The sequence below is a fragment of the Pseudorca crassidens genome, chromosome 2 (assembly GCF_039906515.1).
Source record: "Pseudorca crassidens isolate mPseCra1 chromosome 2, mPseCra1.hap1, whole genome shotgun sequence".
In the NCBI taxonomy this organism is placed as follows: Eukaryota; Metazoa; Chordata; class Mammalia; order Artiodactyla; family Delphinidae; genus Pseudorca; species Pseudorca crassidens.
Genome location: NC_090297.1, coordinates 6,997,764 through 7,014,697, shown reverse-complemented (window position 1 = coordinate 7,014,697; position 16,934 = coordinate 6,997,764). Strand labels below are relative to the sequence as shown.

General features: G+C 54.5%; 1 protein-coding gene across 3 annotated transcripts in view; it reads right to left on the bottom strand.

The window, feature by feature from the left end:
* Positions 1 to 620, bottom strand: part of SPSB1 (splA/ryanodine receptor domain and SOCS box containing 1) — a 69,419-nt gene extending 68,799 nt beyond the window's left edge. For 2 of the 3 annotated variants that reach the window (XM_067719382.1, XM_067719374.1), the window contains exon 1: positions 368 to 617. The gene's annotated coding sequence lies outside the window, so the exon portion shown is untranslated. Of the gene's footprint in view, positions 1 to 367 lie in introns of all 3 variants that reach the window. The other variant, XR_010939110.1, reaches the window with a different exon arrangement.
* Between the last annotated feature and the right edge of the window lie 16,314 nt (positions 621 to 16,934).

The following is a 16,934-nucleotide window of genomic DNA, read 5'->3' as shown; positions in this document are numbered from 1 at the left end:
GAGGCTCAATCCCGGGTGCGACGGTCGCCGGGGCCGCCGGGACTCCCGCCCCGTCTCGTCACCCCAGGTGGGACCCGTGGCCGCGCGACCTGCCCGCGCCTGCGGCGGCAGCGGCGCTGGGCGGCGCCCCGGCCCCCTCTCCTGGGACCCGCGGCGAGAGAAGGGCTCCCCGCGCACCCCTACTGGGACCCGCGGCGAGAGAAGGGCTCCCCGCGCAACCCTACCGGGTCCCCAGCCGGGACCCCACCCGGTCCCCACTGCCCGGCCCCGCGCCCAGGTGTCCACTCGGTCCCCGAGTGCGATCCCCGCGCGCACCCGGCCCGGCCCCCTATCCACCCACCCAGTCCCCGTGCCTGGCCCTGCCTACCGTTCCGGGGAGGACACCGCCGCCGCCCGCTCTCCGGGGCCGAGGAGGCTCCTGCCGCCGGGAGAGAAGCCGCCTCCTCCCCGCGGCCCCGGCGCCAGCGCCTGGAGCCTGGTTCCTGCGAGCGCGCGGGCTGCCGAGCGCGCGGGCTGCCGAGCGCGACTTCTGTGCGAAGAAGGAAAAGCACCCGTAGGCTTTAAAGTGAAAAAAGGAAAGCGCAGGGGGGCGGGGCCGGCCCGCCCCCGCCCCGCCCCGCCCGCCCCCGCCCCGCCCCGCCCCCCGGCTCCGGCTCCGGCTCCGGCTCGGGCTCGGGCTCTGGCTCCGACTCCGGCTCCGGCTCGGGCTGCGGCGCGCTGGGCGCTGAGCGCTGCAGCGGGGGCGGCGGTGGGGGCGCGGGGCGGGCGGTGTGTCACGTGCCCGGCGCTCGCTCGGCCGCCCCAGCTGCCGCCCCACCCGGAGGCCATCGGGGCGCGAGGGGCTGCGGCCGAGCTGCCGCGAGGGGCGGCGCCGAAGCTGTGGTCCCTCCGGAGGCGTCTTTGGGAAACGCCGGGCAGCCTCCGCTGGGCAAGAGGCCGGAGTTGCAACACCCGGAGGGCCGCGGCGGCGCTGGGCCCGGAGTGGGGGCGGGGGGCTTACTAATAATAATTTTTGTAATCTCTTGGGAGGATCAGTGTTGTTTCAATAACCTCGGGAGCAAGGCCTTGCTTGCCTCATTTCAAATTCCCAGCAGCTTAAAGTTCCGTAATTCTAGGGCACAGGAGAGGAGTTCCTGGGCCGGCAGATAACCCAGGGACTCGCCGCCCTGCCGGAACCCCGGGATGCATTTCCGTCTCGGTGCCCACAAGGACCGCGGTCTCGGGACTCCCAGAACCTGGGGGCTCGGCACCTCGGCATCCCCAGCTCCTTGATGGCTCTGGGCATACAGCAGGCGGCTTCGCCTGAGTGTTTGTTGAATGAATGAAGGAAGGAAGGAGAGAATGTCTGGTAGGTACCCACCACCCCCAACCCCGCCAAGACTTCTCTAGGTCACCAAAGAAATTCCTCCCCTGCCCTCAACAGAGCAGGCAGTTGCACCCTAGAACTGGGAAGATTGTAAGGAAAGAAGGTTTCAAAGACCAAAATCTCTTTACATTCCTCCACCCCTCGTTGTGTGTAGTGTCCCTGGAAGGGAATGGAGAATTAACATTGTTGGAGAAGCTGTTGGGAAGAACGTGGCTCCACAGTTATTTCATCTCTACCGTAACTATGAGGGCGGGACTGTTATACCGATTGCAAAGATGAAGCAGTGAAACCGAGCAGGACCCTGTAGGGGCTCCTGGGCGTAGGGAGCCTTTCTGTGCAGCCTTCATGACCTTCTCTGAGTTCCAAAGGGCAGATTTGAACAGTTGCCAATCCGGGAAGAGAAGGCATGCAGAGTCAAGGGAGGAACACCCAAGAAATAGTCGTACAGCCTTGGGGCAGGGTCCCAAGGGACACACACAATAATATCTTTAAACCCTTTTTATGGAATTAAAACCCAACAAATGGAAGATGTCAGCATTCTCCATACCAGAGAAGACCACCTGAGGCCAGACTAAAGGAACCAGAAAAGCTCATCAAGAAGCTTACCTGAGGGGCTTCCCTGGCAGTCCAGTGGTTAAGACTCGCTCTGCCACTGCAGGGGGTGTGGATTCGATCCCTGGTCAGGAAACTGAGATCCCACATGCCTTGCGGTGTGGCCAAAAAATTTAAAAATAAATAAATAAAAGATGACCTGAGACCAGATTAAAGGAGTGCAGGTCCTGCACACACCCTAGTCTTATCAGCAACCCCACCCTTTGAACTGTTGCTATAAAACTCCTCACCAAATCCTCCCGGGTCGGGACACATATTTTTCGAGGGCAGGAGCCTGCTGTGTCCTCCTCTGCCTGGCAAAGCAATAAAGCTATTCTTTTCTACTTCACCCAAAACTCTGTCTCAGAGATTCAGTTCGGCACCGGTGCACAGAGGCTGAGCTTTGGGCGTCGGCAGCAGTAACTGGTGAAAGGCCCTGCTGGAGCAGAGCTTGGGGCCCGGCTGGACTCTGTGACATCCCGGACTTAGCTGTCTGCTCACCTCACTGGTGCTGAAAGTCAGTTTTGTTTTATTTTGAATTTAAAAAATACTGCGGCTCAAGGAGCAGTCACGGGCAGGGCGGGCCTGTGTTCTGGCCTCGGTTAACACGCTGGGTCACAGTTGTCTAGTATGTTGAACCTAGGCCTGGCAGGCAGGGAGCCACTGCCAGCACCCCAGGGGTGCTTCGCATTTAAAAAGAGCACCGGACTCCCTTTAGCCGCGTGCAATTTGAGAACTGTTAGTTGTCCCAAGATGAAATGGGACTTGGGAGAACCATGAAGATGAAACCTTGTAAATCAGATTGGGATTGAACCCACGGTCTTTTAACTGAGATCACACACCTGGTCTCAGGACTTAATGAAGCTCAGGTTCTTCATGTCTCATCACAGAAAGAATTCAGTGAGAGCCAAAGTGATAGCTAAGAAGTGGATTTATTTAGAGAGAAACACACTCCACAGACAGAGTGTGGGTCCCTCAGAAGGCGAGAGCCGCCCCAGGGTATGGGGTTGTCGGTTTTTATAGGGGTGGGTAATTTCATAGGCTAATGAGTGGGGGGAGTATTCCAGCTATTGGGGGTAAGGGGTGGGGATTTCCAGCAGTTGGGCCACCGCCCACTGTTTGACCTTTATGGTCGGGCCTGGAACTGTCATGGCGTCTGTGGGTGTGTCACTTAGCGTGCTGATGTGTTACAGCGAGTGTACGATGAGGCTCAAGGTCTAGTGGAAGCGGACTCGTCCACCGTCTTGGACCTAGTTGGTTCGAACCAGTTTATACCGTGTCCTATGGCTATGTCATTCTTTTAAAGGTTGTGCCCTGCCCCCTTCCCCCCTGTTTCAAAAACACCCAGGGTGGCAGGAAGTCTTCCCGAGTTCCTGGTGTGCCCCCAGAGTAGCCTAATCGCTGCAAAGTACAGCTGCCTCTATGGCCTCTGTGCTCCATTCCTCTCCTTCTAAAGAATAACCATAGTCAGTGTGTTATGCGGGAAGTGGGCACCTCTCGCCAGGAGCTGTCCTGGCCGGGACAGGGGGTGGAGGGAGGCTGGTGATTCAGCCACACAGCCTGGGACCGTGATGCTGTCAGCCTTCCTGAGGGGAGCTCCTCCAGGCCTCGCCCTTAGCCTGGATGATATTTAGATGTTATTATTGACCTTCCAGGGCAGACCAAGTGTAATTCAAGTGGCAGCGTCCGTCCATTCGGGACCAGAGCCCCACTTCTGATGTGAGGGCCCTGAAACAGACCGTTCCCAATCAGAAGTCCGCAGCGCTCCCACCGCACCCTCCTTCAGCATTAATCTGGACCTCTCAGCTCTGATCCAGTTGGGTAATTAGCTCCTGCTGACCTAAATTTCCCAGAGCAATCCCTGGGGAGTGAGCCTTCCTCTCCACCAGGGCATGGGCAGGTAAGCCTATCGATGCTGGGAAGCTGGTCATCCAGCAGTGACCTGGAACAGTGTTGAGCAATTGTGGAGACCACATTGTGTGAAAGGGGTGTATACTCATGCCATCAGCACTGATACTATTGTTAAAAAGATACAGAAACTTGGCATATTGTGACATCAGCTGATAAACACCATCCAGGAGTTTGAAGACTGACTCAAGTCTTAAACCAAGTATCTGTGTTCCACAGGGGTCAGTAGGGAGGGGGGGTGGCTGTGGCTCCTGGTGGTGTCATCTCCCTGCAACTCCACCTCCGCCTCCTCTCAACATTTCATCACTTACATCAGCACTGTTTGCTCACCTCTCTAATCTGTTTCAGGAAAATGATGGGGAGAAATTACTAGATAGCAAATTAGCTATCAGCTGCTTTTTCTGATGATGAAAAGTCTGTCCAGAGATGATGTCTCAGACACACGTGGAGCCTTCAGAGCAGACTCCTGCTGCCCTCACAAGCTCCTGCCTCCTGTGGGCTCCCATTGTCTTTGAGTCCCTTTTGTTGATTGGGATTTGGGATTAGACAAGTCTAGGGCAAACCCCGGAGCTGCCATTCACCAGCTGTGTGAGTTTGGGCAAGTTACTTAATCTTTCTGGGATCCAGTTTTCTCACCTGTAGAATAGCTCTAAAGTTTTCCAGGATTTGGTGGTGGGGAAAGAGTAGCAGTCATTCCACAAATATTCATTGAGTACAACATGTGAAAGGTATTGTGCTAAAATGAGATCCAGAGGGTTTAGAGGAATGTCAAGATAATAGACACATTTTAGATATTATTGTTGACAATAAGAAAAAGAGGTTTCCTTAAAAAGCATGGGATCCATAACACAAAACTGTGGCAAGATACACCAAAACAGAAAGAACGCTGAAGCATATTTAAACAAATTTAAGCCCATTCTGCAACCCTAACACGGCATATACTTAGCTCATGAAGTGAAACTGGAGTAGAATAGACCTCATCTTTCAGAACTTTGATCTTAAAGCATTCATGAATTAGTACACGGGTTCTTTTCTTAGACTCTTCTCTGCTTTAAAGGTCTGTGGGTTTCACGCTTGATCACAGAATTAGTAGACAGGGACACCTGCTGGCAGAGTGTGATATTGCAGTGTAGCTCTATCAGACATTGCCGGTCATCAGAAAAAAGGGATGATGCCGAGCAAAGTTTCAGACGCTTTAAATGAGACACTGGGTGGCAACCAGGCTTGAGGAGAGTTCCTATGGCCTTGAGAAGAAATTAATAAAGAGATGACCTTGGACTTGTGACAATCATTATTGTAAAGTTATTCAAAAACACTTTCAGTGACTTAAAAGTGAGCCAGCTGAGACCTCGATGCCTGTCTTCACTCTTCACCGGAGGTTTTCAATAGTCCTTCAGTGTATTTTTTTCCCCGTGGGAACATCTTCAATATTATAGTAAAACGCCAGTACAAGTGAAGCACCCCTCCAAGTATTTATTTTATTTTATTTTTTACTAAATATTGAGGAACTGAATGAATAAATATCGAACAGCACTCCTCTGCAGGCTGGAGACAAAGTAGTGAACAAAATGGACCAGACTCCTGGCCATTTCCATGTAAGTGAGGGAGACAGACAATAAACAGTAAATGAGATCATTTCAGAGAGTAACAAGTGATAATAAAGAATCATTTTATGGGCTTCCCTGGTGGTGCAGTGATTAAGAATCTGCCTGCAAATGCAGGGGACACGGGTTCGAGCCCTGGTCCAGGAAGTTCCCACATGCCGCGGAGCAACTTAGCCCGCGTTGCACAGTTGCAACTGTGCCCCAACTACTGAGCCTGCGCTCTAGAGCCCGTGAGCCACAACTACTGAGCCCGCGTGCCACAACTACTGAAGCCCGCACACCCAGAGCCCGTGCTCCGCAGCAAGAGGAGCCACCGCAATGAGAAGCCCGCGCACCACAACGAAGAGTAGCCCCTGCTCGCCACAACTAGAGAAAGCCCGCGCGCAGCAACAAAGACCCAGCGCAGCCAAAAATTAATTAATTTTTTTTTAAAGACTCTATGTAAAGACTCTAGAAAGGTAACCCTTCTGTCCCAAATGACAGATCAGAGACCTCCGATAGTCAGGGACTCATATCTCCTTCCTGTCCCCCACAGCAGTTTGCCATGTTTGGTAGACACCTTGAAAATGAGTTCAAACTCACAGGTCTGGCCTCTCTACTCCATCCTTATCACAGGATGCCCCATCTTCCAGCCAGGGGGTCAGCTGCCACATTCATTACGCAAACATTTAGTGGGAGTGAGCTCCCATTCTGTGCTGGGAGCTTCTAAGGTTAGCATTGATCCCACAGGGACCAGTTTGGAGAATGAAATGAATCAGCTCCCATTCTGCCTCACTCCTGGAAAATACCTCCAAGAGCTTAAAGCATCAGGCCTACCACCCTTCTGCACAAAGCCCGGCACTTTCCAGCTGGGAATTGGTGATGCTCGTTCTGGCTGGACTACTTCCTCACTGGGGATGTCCTGAATTTTTCTCTCCAGGAGGGATCAGGTTGGAAGAAGAAAGAATTAAGGCATCCAAACCTATAGCATGATCACAGACGAGGATTCTGAGAGTGGAAGTCTGCCCAGCCGAAGTTCCAGGCTGAGCAGGGAAGCATCAGTTGGCCTCCTGCCTGCCTCTGGGGACGGGGTCTGCGAGGTAACTCCCAGACACGGGAACATGCCATCACAAGGAGGCAGGGGAGAGCAGGGCACTGCTGGGTGTGGCCGGCAGGGCAACATGTTCTCTGAAGAAGTGCATCTAGGGCTGACCGCCGGCCAGCTGTGGGCTGTGAGGCATCAGCGGGGCCAGTGTAATGAGGGGAGAGACCACCGGAGCAGTGAGGAAAGAGAAGAGCGAGTCCACCCCCAGGGTCTCCCTCTGTCGCCACCCCGTGATGGAGTTGGACCGGCATCTCTACGTTCTTCCACGGGATCTTAAGGCTGACCTTTGCAGGGTCTCCCAGAAACACTCTCCTGAAGGTCAGCACTGGGTATGTCAAACTTGCAAAGCATTCAGGACCCTCCTGGAATTCTGCATCGCTTTATTTCCCCATGACTAATCTTGCTCAAGCAAATATTGATTGAAAACTGCAGGAGGGAAATATTTATTGTCCTCCACCCCAGCCACTGGAGACAGCCCTTCCCCACCCTGTGACGTGGAGCTCAGACTTGGTGTGGCCAATGGGAAGTGAGCAGATGTGCAACTCAAACAGACACTGAAATGAGCTTGCACGATTGGGCTTTCCTTCTTGGCACCTCTGTGACAACCAGGAGAAGAGCTTCCCAGGGGTTTCCGCTTCCCCTTCTTCCCTGGGATGAGTGCATAGAACACAGCTGTGAGCCACATCAGGGAGCCCTAGAGCCCAAAGCAGAGCCACCCAGTCAAGCCTGGTGGGACCAGCTGGCCCCCAGCCACCTTGCAGACATGTGAGTGAGAAGAAATGGTTGTAACTTGAAGCCACTCTGTTTTGGGGTGGTTTGTTACACAGCAACAGCTGACTGATACAAGAGCCTATGGTGTACCAAGTTCTGAGATAAGTAAGAGTGAAACTAACTCCTGCGACAAGTGTACAGAGGAAGGGGTACATGGGATAGTGTGCAATGAGAAAATAGGATCAGGCCGGATAGGATGGGAGCTGGGAGCTGGAGGAGAAGCAGGGGATGACTATGAGAAGAAGGCAAGGAAGGGAAATCCAGGCAGAGAGGCCTTGGGGCAACACTTCATGGCCCCAAGGAGGGAGGGAGGGAGAATGGCACTTGGAGGAGCTGTAGAAGGAAGGAGCCAGGAGAGGTGTGGTGGGGGGGGGGAGGGGGTGGTCCATGCAGGCTGAAGGGACAGGCAGAAGGCAGACTGCCTAGAGCCTTGTGGGCACATTAAGAATTCTGATACACATTTTGCAAATATCACTTCCACTGCTGAGTGGGAATCAGATGGGGAGGAAAAAAGTCAGGCAAGACAAAATAATAATAGTTTAGCCATTAAACAAAGTCAAGGATCTTTAGTTGTTCCTCAAGGACTACACATAATATTCTGAGCCATGTCCTTTGAGCTGTTTTGCAGGTAGTGACGCCCCCACCAGGTGGAAGAAATTAAGTGCATGCTGCCCACAAGCACATAGACCCCAGACCAGTTGGAATCAGAAGGTTGATGATTCTGACTCCTGATTACCTCACCACCAGCCAATCAGAAGAATGTCCACAAGCTGATCACACACCCCACAAACCCCCTCCCTCACCCTGTCTTTAAAAACCTTTCCCTGAAAGCTTTCAGGGAGTTCAGGCCTTTTAAGCACCAGCTGCCTGGACTCCTTGCTTGACGCCTGCAATAAACGTTGTGCTTTCCTTCACCACAACCTGGTGTCAGTAGGCGGACTTTACTGCGAGCAGGCAGGCGAGTGAAGCCAGGTTTGGTTTGGTAACAGTGGGACCCCTGCCCCCTTCACCAGCTCCCAGGGCACTGGTGGCCAAGGTTTTTCCCCACGGACAAGAGACTAGAGGGAGCTTTTTTGGGGAAACTAAACTGTCCAAGAGCAAAGACCTGCAGATCCTGACATTTGAGGGTCCTCGACAAACAAGGGCACTCCACGGTCGATGAGTACCACCTCCACAATCCCATCCCCCCACCCACACATGCACTGAGCTTCCATCAGCTTTCTAAGCCTCACTTTCAAACAGGAAGGGGAGCCCAGGATGACAGACATCTGAGCAGAGTCTCTGAGTCTGTCAGGAGAGGTGAGGTTATGATGGTACCCAGCTCCCCACAGCTCAGAGCACTGATTTCTCATCCACACTCCCTGTTCATCTCACTGTAGGGAAGCTCTGCTCCATGTTGCCCTCACTAAGGGACCCAGACCGGCGGGACCTCCATCATCTGTGGGCTGCTGTAGAAGAGAAGGCACCATCACTTCCATAATGACTCTCTACCCTTATCAGTAATTTTGGTTGTTGTTTTTCAATGACCTGAAACTTACAGAAAAGTTGCAGGAACAGTGTAAAGGATTTTTTTTCTTGAACCACTTGAGAGTTCTAGCATGATGCCTCATCACTCCCAAAACAAGGCTTCTCCCCTGCCAAACCACAAGACATCCATCCAGGGCTTCCCTGGTGGCGCAGTGGTTGAGAGTCCGCTTGCCGATGTAGGGGACACGGGTTTGTGCCCCGGTCCGGGAAGATCCCACATGCCGCGGAGCGGCTGGGCCCGTGAGCCATGGCCCCTGGGCCTGCGCGTCCGGAGCCTGTGCTCCGCAACGGGAGAGGCCACAGCAGTGAGAGGCCCGCATACCGCAAAAAAAAAAAAAAAAAAAAAAAGGACATCCTTCCAAATCAGGAACCTCACTTTGGGATGTGAGCACATCTAATCCTCAGACCCTACGAGTTCTGCCAGTTGTCCCAATAATGGCCTTCAGAGCAGAAATCCCAGTTCACAATTACATGTCACCTTTAGTGGTTGCACCCCTTTGCCTCCCTTCTATATCTCCTTGAGTCTCACGACCTGGCCCCTTTGGAAGACGACAGGCCAGTTATTTTGCGGATGTCCCCCCATCTGGGTTTGTCAGTTTCCTCACGGCTAAATTCAAGTTGGGCCTCTTTGCAGGAAGATCACAGAGATGATGCTGGCTTCCTCTCACGGCCCCCCGTCAGGTGACGCTTGATTTGTATTTGTCCCATTACTGGTGACACTAACTTTGACCATGTAATGAAGGTAGTGTCTGCCAGAGTTTTCTATTGTAAAGTTACTCTTTTCCCCTTTGGAATTAACACCTATTTTGTGGGTAGGTGCTTTGAGACAATGTAAAGATTACATTCCTGGTCAAACTTTCATTTTATTTCTCTGTTTATATTGGTATGAACTCATGGATTCCTACTTCAAAGGATTACAATCCATTACTATCATGATTTTTTTTTTTTTTTTTTTTTTTTTTTTTGTGGTACGCGGGCCTCTCACTGTTGTGGCCTCTCCCGTTGCGGAGCACAGGCTCCGGACGTGCAGGTTCAGCGGCCATGGCTCACGGGCCCAGCCGCTCCGCGGCACGCGGGATCTTCCCGGACCGGGGCACGAACCCATGTCCCCTGCATTGGCAGGCGGACTCTCAACCACTGCGCCACCAGGGAAGCTCTATCATGATTTATTTTAATGCTCAAAGTGTGCCTTTTTGGCCAGTGGGACCCCCATCAAGCTGTCTTCTGTAATGTCCTTTTGACAGATCTCCACCATACTCTGAACATTTCCATTCCTACATGGCTAGATGCTCCAGGCTCATTTTATGCTTACCCTGTAACCAGCCATTTCTCCAAGGAGCCCTGATTCCTTTCGCAGGAGAGGGATATTTAGAACCCTGATCTAGGTGTTCATTCTCACGGGCCCTTGCCCATGCTGGAGCCCTGCTCGGGGAGCAACCACGCTGGCTTGGAGCAGGAGGCTGGAAGGCTCCAGAAGTGGAGCTGATGGATGACCGTATTGAGAGGAGAGTCACAGTTTTCTCAGGGATTTGAAGGGAAGAATCAGTGATAGGAAATTAAAAGACAAGGCAATAATTAACTACAGGAAAAACGTAACAAAATACATACCAGAAAGGAAATTTAATTATAGCATACGACGTGGCTCAGCTGTATATGATATTTGGATACTCATTACAATAGATACAATAAATGTTTATTTAATCAAAATGGTGATATAACTAAATTATGAAGTTGCGAGGAAAAGAATGCGGATTCTCATCTCTCATAGATGGAAGATAATAATAACAGGAAAAATGATCACGATGTTGATAGTCAACACTTATTGAGAGACTCTTACGTGCCAGGTCCAAAGTACATGTGTTGGTCCGTTTCTTCCTCGCATGAGCCCCATGGGTAGGTACTAGTGTCCCACATTATAGATAAGGAAACTGAGGCACGATGAGATAAATAACTTGTTCATGGTTGTTCTACTAGTAAGTGCAGAGCCTGGATTTGAACCCAGGTAATCTGGCTCAAAAGTCAGCATCTTAACCATTATTCTATGTAGTTTCTTAGATTTTAGACATTTGGATGATGTTATAAGTGAAAAAAGAAATGAAACAATAGTATTAGCAAGCTGTTGAGAAGTACAGCTCTAAACATCAGAAGAAACAGCTAAAAATAATTGCAAGTAGCCACCTCTTGGGGGTAGCAACTGGGCCTGGGGAGGGGCGGGACAGGAAATTGCTGGGGTTTTTTTGTTTTACTTTACTCCGATATTTTAAAAACTATTTGCATGCATTATTTTGATTAAAATAGAAATCAAGTCCAAAAAAGGAGCTTCAAACAGTACAAAAGGGATCCCCAGTCTCGTCCCCCAAGGCAACCCTCTGGCCAGCCTCCTCTGTGTCATCCAGACCCGTCTGTGCTCTAACCTGTGGGCTGTGTACCACACACGGCTCTCTCCCTTTGCTTCTCTCTCGGAGACGGTCCAGTCCAGGCACTTGCATCTCTCCATTGTGTTCCACTGTGGCCCGGAATCAAGACAGGTGTCCCGGCTGGAGGGGGCCCCTGGAGAGCTCTTCCCCACGTGCCTGAGGGTCCCCATGAAGGCAGCCACCCAGAAATGAGAGCAGGGCTGTCAGGTCCAGGCAGAGCTCGGAGCCCCGGCGTCTGACACAGAGGGAGAGCTCCTGCCCGGCCTCCAGGCCCATGGAGGATCTGGGGGAGGTGAGGTCAGTAAGCCAGGTGGCCCGGGGCATCAACTTTGCATTTTAGGGGTCATCTGGTTGCCTTTGTCCTCTGATTTCTAGGTGCCACACAGACGCCCAGTGCCTCTCAGGACGGATGGCACTCTGGGACACTGGGTCCGCCCTGCCCCAGGAGTCTGCCCTCAGGAGCGGGTGGGCCCCTCCGTGTCCCCCACCTGTCCTTGTTCCATCCCCCGACCGCTCAGTGTTGGGGAAGCTGAGTCTGGGTGAGGTCCCCAGGGTGCCCACTCACTACCCAAGAGGAGGACTGGGGTGGAGTGAGTTGTTTCCTTTCTATTTAAAGAAAAAAACCCAAGTCAATATTTTTAGGTGCCAGCTAAGAAGTTGCTTCCTCTGAACAGGGTCTTCGTCTGCCGTGTGGCGGGGAGGTGGCTCACCCAGCCTGCAGAGCTGGGATGGGCAGAGGAAGGCAGGGTGGTGTCCGGCTTCCTGGGCTGGTTCAGGACACATGCTCACATCTGGTTTTAAGTGAAGGGTCTCATTTTTTCCCCACTCAGCCAGTGGGTTTGTCTGGAGCTCCAGAAGGAACTTTCAGGAAATTAGTGGCAATTTGAACCCAGGCTCCTTCTGGCCTCTGGATTTCATTCTGATACCAGACCACCCAGGCGGCTGGCACGTACCAAGAGTGAGCTGAGCTGTCTGGAAGCCACATCTGGGAGACACTCTGCTGCGGACGCCTGCAGCCAGGGCCATCTGCGGGACTGTCAACCTGCGTTTCTCTGCGCCCAGTAGGGCCGGTTGCAAGAAGGCTCTCCAGTGACTGTAGCTTGTACACATGTGGGGGTCTCCTCTGTCCCCCGGGGTGGCTGGGAAGGACACAGGGGCTACAGCCAAGGCCCAAGAGAGAAGATCAGTGTTCCCTTAGGGGCTTCCGGCCTCTGGGTGCCCCCGGGGAGGTGAAGGCCTGGGCATATGGGCAAGGCAACTGCTGAGGCGGGGCTGGGTGCCCCCCCGACCCCCAACCAGGGCCGGGCTGCTGGATGGACAGCTTTGCTGGTAAATCGGCCTCCACAGCCACACCCTGTGAAGGCCCTGTGCTTTCCAAGGGCTTCCAGGTCATAAGTAGGAGTAGGTCCCCCAGGACCCTGGGGAGGCCTGGGAGTTACATCCCATCAGGGCTGCCAGGACCCGAGAGAGAACCACTCTCTGGGGTTCTGGCAGCTCCAACACCCTCGGCTTGTGGATCATGAGACCGAGGCCCAGAGACGGCAAGAGGCTGAGCCTGCGTCCCACAGCAGCCTTTCCTCTCCTGACTCCCAGTGCCTGTGAGACCCCCCTGGGGTGGGTAAGCACCCCTGCCATGCGCTCCCACAGTTCCCAGCCAGGCTGCTGTCGCCTGGGCCTTGTCTCTCTCCCCCACCAGACAGGGAGTCCTGGGGAGGGTCCCGTTTAGCCAACACCACGCACAGTGCCTGGCACACAGTAGGTGCTCAACAAATGTGAGTGGGTGACTGTGACACCAGTTGTCGGCATTTCCTGAAGACGTAATTTGTGACCCCAACTTGTGGAGCTGTTTCCTGACTCCCTGGCCTGCTCCCCGGAACCCCAGAATTGCCATCTTTCCCAGAGCCTTGCTGCTCCAGGCCGAGTTTAGCACCTGAGAGCCTGCTCTGGTGTAAGACAGAGGCCCTGGCACCCAAGAGACCCCAACTGTCGGAAGAGTGGGCATGGCGGAGGACACACGACCTGCTGTCGCTGGGGCCCGTGCCTCCGGGCTGTGGGCCTCTCCTGACAAGGGCCATGCTGAACCCCTGGCTCTGTGCCTCCTTCCCACAAAGCCGGGTTCATCTTCCCGGTTAGCAGAGGAGGAGACCAAAGTTCATAGTGGTGAAACTGGGCCATCACTCTGCAACGAAGCAGCAGGGCCAGGATCTGAAGCCAGATATGACTGACTCCAGGGCTGGACTCTTAACCCCACAGAGCGCTGTCTTCTCCCAGGGATCCTGGGGAGGCCCAGGATGGCAGGACCCGCATCCTTGCTCCCAACATCCTACCGAGGGGCGGAAACTGTGCCACAGGCTAGTCGAGCACCCTCGCTCTTTGGACAGGCCTCAGGCCCGACAGGAAATCGCTCTTGGCAGGAGCGCTTCTGGAGTGGGGGCCACTGTGTGGACAGAGCCGGAGCGGGGACCTCGTGGAGGCAGCAGGCGCGGCCTCTCTGCGGATCCAAAACACACGGCCGCACAACCTGACGAGCTGGTCCTGAAGCCGTCGCTGACTCCATCGATGAGCACGAACTGGCTGCCGAGTGTGTACCAGACAGCGGGCCCCAGAGACGAGCCGTCGGCCGGGCTAGTGGGGAGGGTATGTCACCAGACACATCACAGGCTGCTATGGAAGGGGGGACCCTGCCTGCCTTGTTCACGGCTGTGTCCCCAGCACTTGCCACAGTGGTGAGTTATTTGTGGAACGGATGGATGGATGCATGCATGGACGGACGGACGACTCCAGGATGGACAGTTTCACTGATCCCCATCTTGCTGAGCCCTCACACCACAGCCAGACCTGGCTGGACCCCTCCCCAGTTAGCAGCCCCCTTGACAACCCCACCATCCCAGGAAGTGACGCTCCAGCTTTCCCTACCAACCATCCTAACCCAACACAAGTGGGAGTATCTTTGGCATCTTGTGCTTTATATTGGAAAGGGATAGAATTTTACTTTCTGCTCCAGCTTTGTTTCAGCATAAAAATGTTTGCCTTCAACTCCTGGGGCACAGACTTTGTCCTAGGATGTGGTGCTTTGCTTGTCCTGTGGCTTCAAGTCCCCCCAGCTCTGTGTAGTGAAGTTTTTGAGAAGTTTGAGAAGCTGGGACCGACCTGGGTTAATGTCCACACTCCTTGGCTGGCCTTCAAGGCCCTGAGGTCTGGCCTCTTGTCGCCTCTGCTGCCCACAACGGCCCCTTGGACTGTTCCCCCCAGCAGCACAGGACTGTGTGTGGCCCCCCTCAACCAACACAGGCTGCTTCAGGCCCCCACCCTCCTCTTCTGGCTGATGTCTACTCACCCTTCAGGACTTGACTCAGCACCGTCTCCTCCAGGAAGCCCTCCTGGCCCCCAGGTGGGGCTCAGTGCTCTGCCGTGTCCTCCATCACCGCCTTGTTGATCACACTTCCAATGTAGTGTTAGAATAGTGCTCCACATCTGTCCACTGTAAAATCCAGCGGATGACAAAAATCTAATCAAAATTATTTGAAGTTGGAAAAAGAGGTGGGATGGATTGATTCACAAAACTGGGATGGCGTGGGCGGGGCACACCTGGGAGCCACGGGGATGGTTGGAACCCTCTGTGCCTCTTGTCTAAGTGGCTTCTTTCTCTGGGACAGGAGGCCTGGCTGCCTGCTCCCCAGGCAAACACATAGACAGGTCTGAGTCACAGGAAAAACACTCTTTTCCACCAGTTCCAGGTAGAAAATTCCAGGGAAGCTGTATCAGTCCGGACCCCAGCCTGCTGGCTCACACAAATTAGGCTAATTTGAGGAGAGCTGCAAAGGGGACTCTTTACAGAGGCCTGGGCCCATTAGGGAACCCAGGGGGACAGCACAGCCCTCGGGATGGGGTGGGAGGGCTATTCCCACCCCCAGGTCTGAAGGGCCCGTGCGAGGGAACAAGCACTGGGACCCCAAGGGAGAGACACACGGGGGGTCTGGCTGCACAGCGCTGTGACCTTCCTTCAAGGACATGGCCAGCCCAGGGGACCCTTCACAGCTGGGGTAATAAATTACCCTCCTCACTCTTGTCCCATCGATGGATCCGACTGGAACCGGGGGCCAAGGGAGCCTGAGATGTAGCCCATGCAGACCAACCTGCTGGGACCCAGACGGGGGTGAGGGGTGGCAGGAGGCAGAGTGGGGCACACGGAAGACACCTGTGCATCACCCTCTCTCCGTGGACCTCTCTGCGGCCGGGGAGGGAGCCCTCCTCGGGGGGGCGGGGGGCGGGCAGAGGGAGGGAAGCGTGTGGGAAGGTGAACCCCACAGTCTTGACACCCACGCAGCACACCGGGCCCCAGGGGTCAGGGCCTGGGATGGACCTCCTCCTCTCTCCGGGGCTCAACACCAATCAATAAATGTTGAAACATGAAAGAGGCTGTCCCCAAGCCTGGTGCTCAGGGGCTGCTGGGCACAGACGTGTTCAGCCGCCTCCTGGGCAGTGAGCGAGGCCTTTGGTTCCAGCCTGGGGTTCACGCTGCAGGGACAGCGGGAAGACGGGCTTTGGGCTCCTTCCCTGCCACGCTCACACCACGCAAATGGCTTCTCCAGGGCGTGCGGGCAGGCCGGGCGATCTCAAGATCAGGCCTGGGAAGAGGCCCAAAGGGGCGGCCTCCCTGCTGGGCCAGGCTGAGCGGGTACAGCAGGCATCCCTGAGCAGAGCTTCTGGGTGGATTCTGGGGCGCTGGGGTGTGGGGAGAGGGAGACCTGGAGAGCAAGGAGAGAGGCACGGGCTACGAGAGTCCCTTTCTAGGAAAAACCGAGCCTGTTTGTGATGGAGTCGCCAGGGTGGCCGCCCCAGGTTGGGGACACATAGACACAACCCTCACAGGGGAGGCTGCAGCGGGACCCCGGCCCCAAACTGCTTCCGGGTCACCTGAGGTCCAGCCCAGGGACCTTCCCGCCTCAGATGGCCGGTGCACAGCACCTGCAGCCCCTCGCAGCCCGTCTGTTGGGTTCAACCAGCTTGGAACGTCGCTCAAATTCAAGATACGGGCACCTGCGCCTCTGCCGTCCCTGGCCGTCTACCCCGCCTTTTATGATTTTGTGACAGCCCGCCACAGAAGCACAAGAAGTCATAATATTTGCAAAGAATCAAACCACGGCTGCAATGGGAGAGGTCGTTGTTGCCCTGGACTTTTTGAGGCACTGGGAGTAATTTTAGCGTTTGCTGAGGAGAAGGCACGGAAAGTACCATGGTTGTGCTGACCTTGAGGAGCACGGGGACCCCTGTGGACACTCCCTCCCGCCTCCCCTTCTCACTTTGCTCCCGGACACGGGTGGGCGTCGGAGCAGATGACCTGAAAACTGGTTGTAAACACGATTCTCAGCTTGGGCTTCTTGGAGGATGACTTGCTTCTGAAACAGCTTTATGACTAGAAAACTTTTGGGTGGATGTTCCGTTCTCCGGAACACGGAGCAACAGCTGCTGAAGTGGTCACTTCTGTTCACAGGACGGCCCTGATTTCTAAGGACCGGAAGGCACCGAGTGAAAAGTTTGAAGCTCTCCAGCGTGCGTTCAGCCTGCGTGGTGGGTCCACGTGGGTCTGGGCGCATCTGCTTCTCCTTTGGGAGCGACCCACCCGTTGATCGCAACACCCCAGAGATGGGCAACTGCCTCCCATC